This window comes from Phoca vitulina, unplaced genomic scaffold (assembly GCF_004348235.1).
Source record: "Phoca vitulina isolate PV1807 unplaced genomic scaffold, GSC_HSeal_1.0 scaffold4, whole genome shotgun sequence".
NCBI classification, from domain to species: domain Eukaryota; kingdom Metazoa; phylum Chordata; class Mammalia; order Carnivora; family Phocidae; genus Phoca; species Phoca vitulina.
In genome coordinates this window covers 4,763,809-4,777,030 of record NW_022589707.1, presented here as the reverse complement: position 1 = coordinate 4,777,030, position 13,222 = coordinate 4,763,809, and the positions used below count along the sequence as shown (strand labels likewise).

At 40.4% G+C, this 13,222-nt stretch overlaps 1 pseudogene; it reads left to right on the top strand.

Annotated features, from left to right (window-relative positions):
- Positions 1–8,768: 8,768 nt before the first annotated feature.
- LOC116630565 lies at positions 8,769–9,722 on the top strand (annotated as a pseudogene).
- Positions 9,723–13,222: the final 3,500 nt, after the last annotated feature.

Sequence of the window (13,222 nt, the reverse complement as noted above, 5' to 3'; positions counted from 1 at the left end):
TGTTTCCGTGGTGGACCGTAACATTCAATCTCCACAGGGCTTTAGGGTAATTAGTCACCATGGATAGTGGTACTTAAATGCATGTGTGGAATCTTAGAACATCTATGAACACACATGTCTTTTAGTCAAAAAAAATCTTGATTTATATATTTTCTCTGTGCGTATAAAGGCAAATAAAGGGTTTTGGTGGATTTTTAATCTTTTTTTTTTTTTTAAAGATTTTATTTTATTTATTTGACAGAGAGAGACACAGCGAGAGAGGGAACACAAGCAGGGGGAGTGGGAGAGGGAGAAGCAGGCTGCCCACTGAGCAGGGAGCCCAATGTGGGGCTCGATCCCAGGACCCCGGGATCATGACCGGAGCCGAAGGCAGTCGCTTAAACAACTGAGCCACCCAGGCGCCCCTGGAGTTTTAATCTTAAAAGGGATGCAGTTAAGTGATTTTTGACATGACAGGTCTAATCATGAAAAATGCTACTCTCCAATTTACACTGGAGCCTGGATCTGACTGTTCTTCTGGCTCTGGAAGAAACAGCACCACATGCTGGTCACAGATTAGAGCAGTTTCTCGACCTTGTTGCTGTTGATGTTTTGAGCTGTCTGATACTTTGTTGTAGGGGACTGTCCTGTCCATTGTGGAGTCTTTGGTAACACCCCTGGCCTCTACCCACTAGACAACCAAGAGTCCCCTAGCGGACAAAATCACCCCCCAGCGGAGAGCCACTGGGTTAGAGCATATACAACAAAGCAACCCACAAGATATTTTTTCCCAGTGGAAGACATCCGGACCCTTCAACAATTTATTCTACCTGAGTAATGTGTTAATGTGGTGAGACTTGTGAATCCTCAAGCATTAGACCATTTCCTTATTTCTTTTTCTCAACAATACAAGTAAAATTATGAGATTTGTGTTCTTATAAGCGAGGCAGGAAGCATTTTTCACATGTTAACTAATTTGGTGCTCAGTGTTACCCTTGGGGGAAGGCACTTTTATTAGCCCTATTTCATAGAAGACACACCGGAGCCACAGAGAGGTTAGGAAACATCCTTAAGGCCACGCTGCTAGTAGGGGATAAAGCCAAGATTTTGAAAATCGAGTTTTAAAACATATTACTTTCTTTTGAATTACTTGTGCCTGGCAAAACTTTTCCAACAGTACAAAAGGGTACATTATAAACTATAAATCTCTTCACACATCTACTGCAGTCTTTTTTCAAGGCACACATAGTGTGTATGTGTGTATGTATAGTCCCCTTGAACATAATTGGTAGTATGCCATACAAACTACTTTAGATCTTGCTTTTTTTACTCTACAACATATCACAGAAACCATTTTGTGCCATTAATATAGAGAGGGTACATAAAACCTCACCATTTCCCCTTCCCTCAATCATTCTGAAATGATATTTTACCATGAACTTCTGAAAGATAGAAACTTGTTAAATTTATAACCAAAATACTATCATTATACTTAAAAAATTAAAAAAAATTCCTAAATATCATTATTCACTAAATGTTCTAATATAAATAATATATATATTATTTAGAGAGAGTGCATGGAGAGGGGGGGTGCAGAGGGAAAGGGAGAGAGAGAAAATCTCAAGCAGATTCCTCACTGAGCATGGAGCCCAATGCACGGCTTGATCTCACAACCCATGAGATCATGACCTGAGCTGAAACCATGCGCCAGGTGCTTAACAAACCGAGCTACCCAGGTGCTCCTTGCATCCTGATTTTTAAAAATATTCTTTGTACTATGCATTTGCTACATCAGGAGCAAACCAAGTTAAAAAAAAAATGAAATTAGAAACATACTGAATCTCCAGTCTGGATCACATTCAGTGGTCTGGCCTGTTGAAGCTGAAGACCATGTGCTACTCCTGGTCCTTCTTGTGAGATGACACTAAGCAGCCTCTACTTTACACTGTCTATTATCTTGTTGTCTGTTAAATCTTTAAAAAATGGGTTTTATGTTTTTCTTCAATTTTACCATTTCTAGCACTTTTCACATCTTTCTGTGTATCCAAATTCTGTTTGGTATCAAATTCCCTTTGTCTAAGAAAACTTCATGAACATTTTTTTGTAGTGTGGATTTTCCAGCAGTAAATTCTATTTTTGTTTGTCTGATGAACTCCTATTTCTCCTTCATCTTTGGAAGATATTTTCTCTGGGTATAGAAATTTGAGTTGACAATTATTCTTTTTTATCAGCACTTTATAATTATCATTCAATTGCCTTCCAGGCTACATAGTTTTATTTTTTTATTTGTTCTTTTTAAGATTTTATTTTAAGTAATCTCTACACCCAGCATAGGGCTTGAATTTACAACCCCGAGATCAAGAGTCGCACAGTCCATCGACTGAGTCAGCCAGGTGTCCCCAGCCTGCATATTTTTAAAGAGACGTCTTTTAATTCAATTTTTGTTCTTCTGCATATAACATATCTGTTTTTCTTGTCACTTCCAAGATTTTCACCTTTTTTCTTTAAAGCAGTTAGAATATGATATCACTAGTTATTTTTATTTGTTTGCTTGTTTTTATAGTTATCCTCCTTAGTGTTCTCTGAACTTCTCATATCTGTGGTTGGATGTATTTCATGATTTATGGAAAATCTCCTGTCATTATCTTTTTAGATATTTATTCTTTGTTCTTTTATTTCTGTTCTTCTGGGATTCCATTTGTGTATATGTTAGTTTGATTTGTACCCTCCTATGAGCAGCCACTGCATGGTTCGCCATTTATCCTAATGAAATGAACATTTATTCTCACACAAAAACCTACATGTGAGTGTTTACAGCAGCTTTATTTATAATACCACCATCCAGAAACAATCTAGATGTTCTTCAAAATGTGGGTGATTAAGTAAAAGGTGGTACATACACATCATAGAATACTCATAAACAATAAAAAGGAATAAACAATTGATAGATACAACCTGGATGAATCTCTAGAGAATTATGCTGAATGAAAAAGCCAGTCCTAGAAGAAATATACTATATGACTCCATTTATATATAATTCTTGAGCTGCCAAAATTCTAGATATGGAGAACAGATAGTGATTACCAGAGGTCGAGGAGAGGGTGAGGGCTGCACAGAAGTGGTGTGGCTATAAAAGGACAATATGAGGGATTCTTGTGGTAATGGAACATTCTTAACTATATCAATGTCAATATCTTGTGATATTATATCACATTGTCATGTGATTAAAATTTAATATGTATATAATTATATCCTATTATATATCATGTTATCTTATGACATGGTAGTATAGCTTTGCAGGATGTTACTTACCATGGGGGAAACTGGGCAAAGGTAGAAGGATACATCTGTGTTATTTCCTAAAACAGCATGTATATCTGCAATGATCTTAAACTACAATGTTTAATTAAAAATAAAATTTGAATCCCTCCACAATGTATACACATATTAAGTCATGTTGTGCACTTTAAATATTTTGCAATTTTATTTGTCAGTTATATGTTTATAAACCTACAAAAAAGTTTGAAGAGGGATAGAAGTTTCACTCTTCTATGTTAAGGATCTTGGATGATCTTAATTCTTTTCCATTTTTTTTTTCAGTAGTTGCTAATACTTCCTTTATCAACTTTCTCTACATTTAGATTTTTAAATCTACCTATGTGATGCTGTTATTTTTGGAGCTTAAATAGTACCATGAGGAATGTGCTAGGATGCCCATCAGACTTGCAGTGGTCACAGAAGCCCACTGGGCACTGCGTGTACATGAGGGGAGGGAAGAACATCTCTTCTGTCTCCAGAAGGAGAAGTAAAGGCATGTGGTGCCAAAAGGGGAGAATTGGTATTACCACCAGATTTAGATGCAGCCCCAGTCACTGCTCCCTGGATTGGGGCCTTGAAGGCTAAAGTCTGGTTTGGGCTCTAGGAGGACATCCTCCATCCTCAGAAGGCTGGCTTCTCTGGCTGTTTGGAATGGCCTAAGTCTGTAATGAAGATGTGAGAGGCAGAGGGATGGAGAAGAGCCTTCTACAGGGAGGACAGGGTGGAGGCCCTGTCCTGTGCATTGGGAGTGGTGGCAGCAATTAACATTGTCATGCAGGAGGCTCCTGGGGGGATGTGTCAGCCCTCCTCTGCAAATGCAGCTGCTGCCAAAGCTCATTAGGTCTGTGTGTGAGCTGTTTCTGAGCTCTTGTCAACGTCCTCCCAGTAGTGTCCTTAGCAATGGCAACTAGTCCCCAGGAACTGAGGAGCCCCGGGGGCCCAAGGACTTTGGGGTGTCTCTTTTATATGGTCCATCCCTGTGCTGGAGGGAGAGCTCTTGAGACCAGTTTAAACCTAGAGGAAAACAGACACATCTCCTCTGTCAGAACTGATGAACATCTGAGTGGCATCCACAGTCTGTGGGAGTGTGGCCTTGGCAAGGACAGAGACAGAAATGATGTGACTTGTTAGGGACTTGGATCAGGGGCATAAAACATGACTGGTGAAATCTTCTCATCTTAAGTATTATAGAAAATGTGGTAAAGTGATTGTGCTTTGCAGGAGCATGAGGCTTGGGTATAATTTTACAATAGGCTTCTTAATTCCAAAGCTTAGTACTGACATAGAGGGAGAAAGAAAGAGGGAAGAAACCCACAAGTATGATGATATCTTTTGTTAGGTATTGATATTGGCTAGCAGGTGGTGGTAATATTAGAATATTATTTTCAGGCAAGAAAAGATACATTATCAGTTGCTTTAAATCCTCGTATCTCCTATCTCAGTTATTTCTGAAGAGTTTGGTTCTCACAATATTGTGATTTTCTTTTTAAAAAAATAGATAAATGAAGACATAAGGCAATTAAGGGCTTACTCAAAGACCCTTGACACTCAGAGAATAAACTGGATGCAAGATTCAGGTGTCCTAACTCATCCCAGGGTTGGTTTTTCCTGAACTGGCTGTGGGGATTAAACCATAGAGACTTGCCAGACAGAGAGAATGATATGGCCATGAAAATCCTAGTCTTAGCCACAGGGAACAAGAATATAAAGAAGACAAGAATTTACATGAGACCACAATACAATCTGTCACCAAAAGTGAATGTCAGATTCATACATGTTTGAGAAACTGGGTCTTGGTAACTGGTCTCAGATTAAGTAAAAAGTCAGGTAACCAAATCTGGCTAGAAGAAGTTAGCAAGACCACAAAGAGAACAAAGTAATTTTCTTTCAGGATGTCAAACCCATCTTTGAGATACCAACCACCCAAGCCATCATAGATTCTCTGTTTTCATACGTTAAGATGATGCAAGTATTCCTGCTCAGGATGGATGTTCTCAGTGTCTACATCAACCAACTCTTCAGTCAGGAGTCACAGAAATTTCTCTCTAAATGAAAGTGCCGTTTCTATGGACAGGTCAACTTGTTGAAGGTATGGCTCTGAATTATTGTGAGCAGCATGAGTTGTGGGACCTACCTTCACATGTTCTGCTTCTGTATTTGGGACTTTCACTTTTCCCAGCCAAGACTGTTTAGCTCCCCAACACACAGCCTGTTTCAGGGAAATGGATGGATTTTTCTTTATTTAAATAAAAAACCATAACTGACTAAAGTTGAGCTTTCTAATTAGTTGTATTAAGTTAGATAAAATGTGTTTGTATTAGGAATCTGAACACTTGTTTTTTGTTTGCATATGTCTGTCCTAGAGAGAAAGCATTTTGGTTCTATTTGCTGTTTGTATTAATAACTGGGTAATGAGAGAAGGCACATGAAGGTACTTTAACTGGAGCCAAGGGCTCTATTTTAACAATGAAGAGCTGAGGTCTGCATCCATGCCTGAGACCCGATTTTCCCTATAATTTCAGTGTCATTCCTGATCCCTCCTCCATCTGTAAGGGTCTTGGTTTTCAACTGTTATGTGACATATTTTAAAGGTCACAATAAGGTCAGGTAATTTATATTTTAAAAATCCCATTTTGAATAATTACATCTATAAAATTCACAAAAAGGATATTTTCCTGACCAAAGGAATAAACATAGATGTTATTTCTATTTTCTTAATCTACCAGGTATTCAAAAATGGACTCTATCACTGTAGAAAACAGAAATATTTGGAAATCAATTAACTAAAATTTAAAAATTTTAAATCCAAGGCAAAGGACTTTTTAGAAATATATATACTGTTTGATGGGCTAAAAATAATTAGCTGATGTATCCATGAAAGGTATTTAAGTATTAGCAGCGGTGGACAGCGGCTGTATCAGCAAGATTCAAAAGCAAGTAGTTGCACTGACCAGATGGAAGGAGATAAGACAGTGGTGGTATATTTGCAGTGTGAATGAAGTCAAAGGGAGGGGTGGGAGATTAGTAATTAAACAATGAAAGAAGAGGATTTATTCTGTGGAGTGTAAGGAAGAAGGAAGAATTAAAAAAGATGTCCTGGGAGAGAGGAAGAATTTTATTCTATTGCTAGAGATTAAGGAGTATGGAGGGCATACAGTTTGTGGAGATATGAATTGAATCCATGGTGGGATATTTAGGAATCATTCATTATGCTGTTGAAGAAGCATCTGGACTTTGTAGCGATGTCTAGGAGGTCATTGTGGGCTTGAGATGGAAGATCCAGTGTTAGAGACAAGTCTTCCAAGCAGAAGCTATAGGAAAAGCACAAGCTCTGTGCACAGAACCTTAGAAAATCCTCACAGTAATGCAGTAGGAGAGCTTAATTATCAAAAACTACAGAAGTTTAAAAGTTTTCCATGAGAGAGATAAGAACATTAGTTTGGAAAAAATTAGGACAGAAGAGCATCATAGAGTGGAGAATTTAAAGGAACAAATAGTTCAGTTGCTTAAACAATAAAGAAATAAAGTAGAATAAGATCTCTGAATCTGATGATTAGAAGGCCACAGAGTGCCCTTCAAGAATGCAGTATTCATGGATTAGTGAAGATGGAAACCAGATTTCCATGGCTTGAAGGATGAATATTCTGAGGAAATAAACCCTACCAATCATCTCAGAACTCTGGATGTGAAAGGAAGAGAGAATCAGAATGGTAATTATGTAGCAAAGATTGGGTTTTTATAATGAGGGAAAAGGAATCAACCAAGAGCAAGAGAAACCCAGGATGGTAGAAAGGGGAATGAATGAAGAAATAAGATCCCAAATGTGATCAATGTGAAATGAAATGTCAACCAGCTATCCTCGCTAAATGATGGACACCTGTCTATTCAGCCACTAACGGACCAATTGTAGATCTTCCAAATGTTTGAGTTCACCAATGACCCTTTCAGTTGGCCAATATTTCCCACATTTTACAAATTAAAAAATATAAAACGAAGAGAGGCTAAGTAGCTTGCTCTAGCCTTCAGTAAGCAGGAGAGAACAGATTTAAAGCAAGAACTTCCAGACTCTAAAGGTCCTGCTTTCTCTGGGATGTGACACTGTTGCTTGTTTGTCATGAGACAAAGGCTGTAGTAGAGAGATGTGCAGGGTGGGCGAGAGGAGCAGAGTGAGTCATGGGCTGGCTTGTTGTCCAGGCAGCTTGCACATGCAACAGGGGGACAGTGATGGGAAGACAATCTGTTCTGTGTCTTTCTCTTCCACTTGAGCATTAAGAGCACAGGGAAGTGTAATATTGCCCTTGAAATCCCAGCATCTGGCAAAGATGGCACTTAGAGATATTTGCCAAATTAATCAAAAACAAATGTCTACTTCCTATGCAGATCTGCTAAATAGTCAACAAAAGTTAACAGATTTGTTTTCTCTTTCTCTTTTTATACTAGAAAGCCAAAGCAGCCATTTCCATACTGTCCTTTTTTACTGAGACCATACACAAGGGCTAGAGTTGTAGAAAAATAAAAAGCAAGTCAGAATGAGTGAAGAAAAGGGTAGCAAAATAAAAAGAACAAGATAAAATGACCACTCTTCTCCATCTCCTTCCAAAGACCAAAGACACCAAATTCTCAAAAGACCTATATTTTTGCACCTTGCAGATTTCAAATCTACTAAAGGTTTTGCTTCCTTTCTTTATGTTTGAAATTGTGGACAGGATATGAGAGGAGAGCAGAGCACTTGTTACTCTGTCTCTGCCAGAGTGGGGCTCCTGCTATAACTCATACCCATAAACAGAATGCTATTGCCATGAAGAGTTGATGAAGTACTTTCCCCGTAGTTATCTACATTTGAAATGAAACATACTTGTGAGTTATGCAGTGTTGCCCATTTTGTATGTAAAAGTTTAAATATCTAACTCAATCTCATCTCTGTTAAGTCACTAAAACAAAATTCATATTCAGGTTTTTTAATTCCAGATTTTTCCATGAGACACCAGCCTTATTTGCAGTATATATCTGCCTCTTCCAAATCTTTTTTTTCTTTTGTAATTTATTTATACATTTCGTCATGTTTGCACAATAGATACGGGTAGGGTTGTCCTTGAATTTTGGCCCATGTTTACCATCATTGCTTATTTTGCCTCCCAATGTCATTTATAATTCCCTCCTGCCCTGGAAAAGCAGGTAAACTGGAGAGATAATAAAACTCCAAAAATTGCACTGTTTTATCTCCAGGCTTTAACTGACTCCCTGAGATCACATCATGTCCTTATGAAAGTGCCAGCCTCCTCTCTTATGTAGAGTAGATACAATGGGTATTAGGATCAAACCTATCATCTTGGCCCATATGATCAAAAATATCTAGCTATGGCAGATCATTAAGATGTGCATTCTCTTAAGAAGTTATTCTTATAGTTCTTTAATTCAATAGTTTCTCTTCTCTCTGACTCTCTGCAGACTAATAATCTTCACATTTTTTATTGGACACAGATAACCAGACTTGCGTGAGAGAGTTTATTCTCCTCGACCTGTCCAGTGACTGGGACACACAGGTGTCCCTCTTCGTCCTCTTCTTGATCACTTATGTGGTGACAGTGCTGGGGAACTTCCTCATCATTCTCCTCATCAGACTGGACAGCCGACTCCACACTCCCATGTACTTCTTTCTTACTAACCTCTCTTTCGTTGATGTCTCTTATGCCACAAGCATCGTTCCTCAGATGCTGGTGCATTTTCTTGCAGCACATAAAGCAGTCCCATTTGTGAGCTGTGCAGCCCAGTTATTTTTCTCCCTGGGCTGGGGTGGGATTGAGTTTGTTCTACTGGCAGTGATGGCCTATGACCGCTATGTGGCTGTGTGTAACCCCCCGTGATACTCGGTCATCATGCATGGAGGCCTCTGTACTAGGTTGTCCATCACATCCTGGGTCAGTGGTTCTGTCAACTCTCTCATGAAGACTGTAATCACCTTTCAGCTGCCCATGTGCTCAAACAAGGATATTGATCACATATCCTGTGAACTCCTAGCTGTGGTCAGACTGGCTTGTGTGGACACCTCTTCCAATGAGATTGCAATCATGGTTTCTAGCATTGTTCTGCTGATGACACCTTTCTGCCTGGTTCTCCTGTCCTACATCCAGATCATCTCCACCATCCTAAAGATCCAGTCCACAGAGGGAAGAAAGAAAGCCTTCCACACTGGTGCCTCTCACCTCACAGTGGTTGTCCTGTGCTATGGCATGGCCATTTTCACTTATATCCAGCCTCACTCCAGCCCCTCTGTCCTTCAGGAGAAGTTAATTTCTGTCTTCTATGCCATTTTAATGCCCATGCTGAACCCTATGATTTATAGTCTAAGGAATAAGGAAGTGAAGGGGGCCTGGCAGAAACTACTAGGGCAATTATCTGGGTTAACATCAAAATTGGCAACTTGATGAATCCTGAGCATCACTTAGAAAAAGGAGCTTTGCCGGTGTTTTCTCCCACTTAACTCAGATATGGCAGGAATCACCTGCATTGCCCTGGCAACCAGGAAGGAGATGACGACACATGTACTGGTGATGCTGGGCAGGAGGCTGGAGGTTTGGTTGGGATGTGGGATGTGGGGGTATTTTTATGTCACTGCAGCATATTCAGTGGAGTTGAGCACTGCTGTAATTGGACTTCCTACCCTTACTCGATCTTCATTCATATGGCCTGAGAGTACAGCTTGCTGTTTTGATTTGTCACATTGTTTGTAATTATGGACCTATTAATGGACCTTACTTTGGACCACTGCTTCTTATTCATCCAAATTTTGTATGAAGTTACTGTGTTTCCACTGGGGAAAAAAAGCATCTTCACATTTTAGACTCAAAATACTACATAGCATATGTATCCACACCCAGTAACTATGTGAGTCCCTGTTCTGAGGAGAGAGATGCTATCAAGGCTGCTAGGATGTCCTTGTGCTGGATCGCTAACCATGCACATAGCATCTTGTCTGAGTGCTGAGGTACCTCAGGAGAGGGGCATCAACAGAAGGTCTTGTTTTATAGTGATAGGAATATAACTAAAAGTGTTTGTACAAGGCAAAGCCATGGAAAAGCCACGTCTGGGGCACTACTTGACAGCATACAAACAGTTTGAGAGGAATTTATTGCATTTATAAGGAGTACCACTTAAATGTTAAAACCATCCCATTTCTGAAATAAGTATTAACTCTTTTCCTAGACTTTAAATGCAGAATAACACATAAATTTTGACATAATGTATAAAATATAAAAGATGTAGTTAATCTTAGAAAGCACAGATTCCTCAGCCAAAGCCAATGAAAGATAAGACAACTTTATATGCATTTGGTGAATCAGGATAGCTATGCACTGTCTCCTTCTAGTCTCCATATTGAACACCTTCTTCCATCTCTCCTCCCATGTACAACAGGACCCTAGTTGGTCCTTGTACACTAGTGAGGTGGAATAGTCATAGAGATAAGCCTTTTGGGGTGATTGCAAAGTCTTCCTGTATGAAAGGACCAGAAAATGTCTAGCTGGAGACCAGAAAATAGTACAAGTTATTGAAGTGACAACAACCCAAAAGAGGACAGCCAGTGAAAAATACAGAGCTGGATAAGAGCACAAGAGTTCAAAAATTCCCTGAAGCCATGACTGTAGGACAGAGAAGAGGAAGTAGTGAGGATGAAATAGGCAGGTAAAGAGGGTCAGATCACAGAGGGCATTGAATGCCAAATTACCAATGTGTAGTTGGCAAGGATTTTTAAGCAGAGATATGACTTGATAAAATTTACATTTTAGAATTATCACACTTGCCAATGTCAGAGGAAGAAGAGGTTAGACATCAGGAGACCAGCTGGCTGCCTGCTCCAGTGACACAATTAAGACAGTAGAGGAATCTGAATGAAAGAGAAAAGTCAAGCCAAGTCACATGATTTAAAAGAGATTTCAGAGGGACATTGCATTTCTCTGGGATTGCAATTGCTATGTGGACCCCATTCCTCCTCTAAAACTTCATTATCCTGGTATAAATATTATGTAAATCATGGAGTAAAGTGTGAATTTTACCACCATGAACAACTGTATATAAAATGGTAGGAGAAAGAGATGAAAGAGGCAGAAAATCAGTAAAAAATACAAATGTACCCATGACACACAAAGGAGGAAAGTATGAAGATGCAATATGCTCATTTCTGCATCTTGTTGACATGTTTGGACTCTCCTTCACTGTTCCTCGAGGGGTCCCTTTGCCTTCCCCCGGCCCCCATGCCTTTGCGGTTGCCCCTTCTCCCCCCTCTCCAAGGTCAGCAGCACAGGTGACCTCTCTGGACCTGCTCCTCTGCTTCCATGCTCACTGATTGTTTCTCAGCCCAACTGAGTCAACTCATAAGCAACCTTTATTTCTATTTCTGTGTTCTTCCTGTCCAGCACGTTGACTTAATTCCTCCATGTGGCGTTCAATCTGTATTGAAATTCTCATGCACTTATGACACACTGCCTCTCTTCTACTAGATCCTTAAACTAGATTGGTGAGAGTTACTTTAAACCCCTGTGTGATAGTTCCTATAATCAAGTACATCTGATCCTGGTTCTGTTAATTTCTTTGTTCAATGACACTGAATTTTTCTTGCCTTTTCCACTGACCTTTAGTTTGACTGGCAACTGAACATTTTGAGTGTAGGATAATAAACTGAGATAAGTAGCATTATGCCTTGAAATGGGCACATCTCTTCTGTCTGTGCTGTGGTCTTGCTTGGTGAGGAGAGTGTGGGAATCAATGCACTCATGGGTTGAGCGGGGCTTGAGTTTTGGGTTGCTGTGATCATCCCCCTCTACCAATAAATTAATTTCTGTATCAGGACTTGTGCTTAATGTGGGGTGTCCGGGGGTTGGAGGGCTTTCCCCAGTGTCGCTAAACCACCCTGAGTTGTAGGCTCTGCTGGGAGGCTGCATGTGGAGAGAGTGTCTGTGCACAGCCTGCCCCTGCCCCTGGTCCACAGCTGTGACTTGTTCCTCAATCCTGCTGGCCTGGGGATGGAGGGTGGGGCTTTATGCCTTTGTCCTGGCTCTTTCTCAGTCTCAGGCACGTCCTTCGTCCCTGTGTCTCAGGGTTGGGGCCTTCTTAGTGGTCTTTCCACCCCACAGCCTGAGGAGATGGCTCACTGTCTGAACAGAGTGGTTTCCTGCCCTAGGACCCCGGAGAAAGAATGTTTTGTTTTGTTTTCCATTCTCTTCCTTCGGTAATGAGTCTTCATCTGTCTCTGAGGGAACCAGTTTGCTGCTCTCCCCCCAGTGGCTCAGGCTTTTGTTCCATGATGCAAGCAGAACCTGTGCCCAGAGCGTGCCTTCCCCAGCCGCACAGCTGTGCCCTCACCAAACCTGCACCTGGCAGGAGGCTTTCTCTGCTTTTCCACGTTTCCCTGAACATCATTGCGAGGGCTGTCCCAAGTGTGTGGAGAAAATCTTGAGAACTGGTGGCACTGCTCTTTTTGCTGTGGCTCTCGGCCATTCTGTGTTTCTAGTAACCCACCCTCAAACTTTAGCCATTTGTTAAGGCAATTCTCATGGGCTTGTTTGCTGGCCCTGTTTTCCTCCCAGGCTCTGGCCCAAGTGAGTAAGAGCTCACATCCTCTCCCTCCCTGGATGTGCCGATCTTTCCTGAGATTTCATGCTTTCGGGTTGCTCTGTAATCTCAGCTTTCTGATGATTCTGGGAATAGTTATGATTCTGTGGTTTAACCTTTCTTGTTTTAGGAGGGAACCAACGTTCTTTCCAGCTTTTTACAGCTTACGTGGAAGGTAGAACAAACTCAAATATATTTTTTCCTTTAAAAGAGACTGTGTTCTTTAGAGCAGTTTTAGATTCATAGCACAATTGAGCAGGAAGTACAGAGAGTTCCCATATGCTCCTTGTCCCCCTCCTTGCTCTGCCCCTAGAAACAT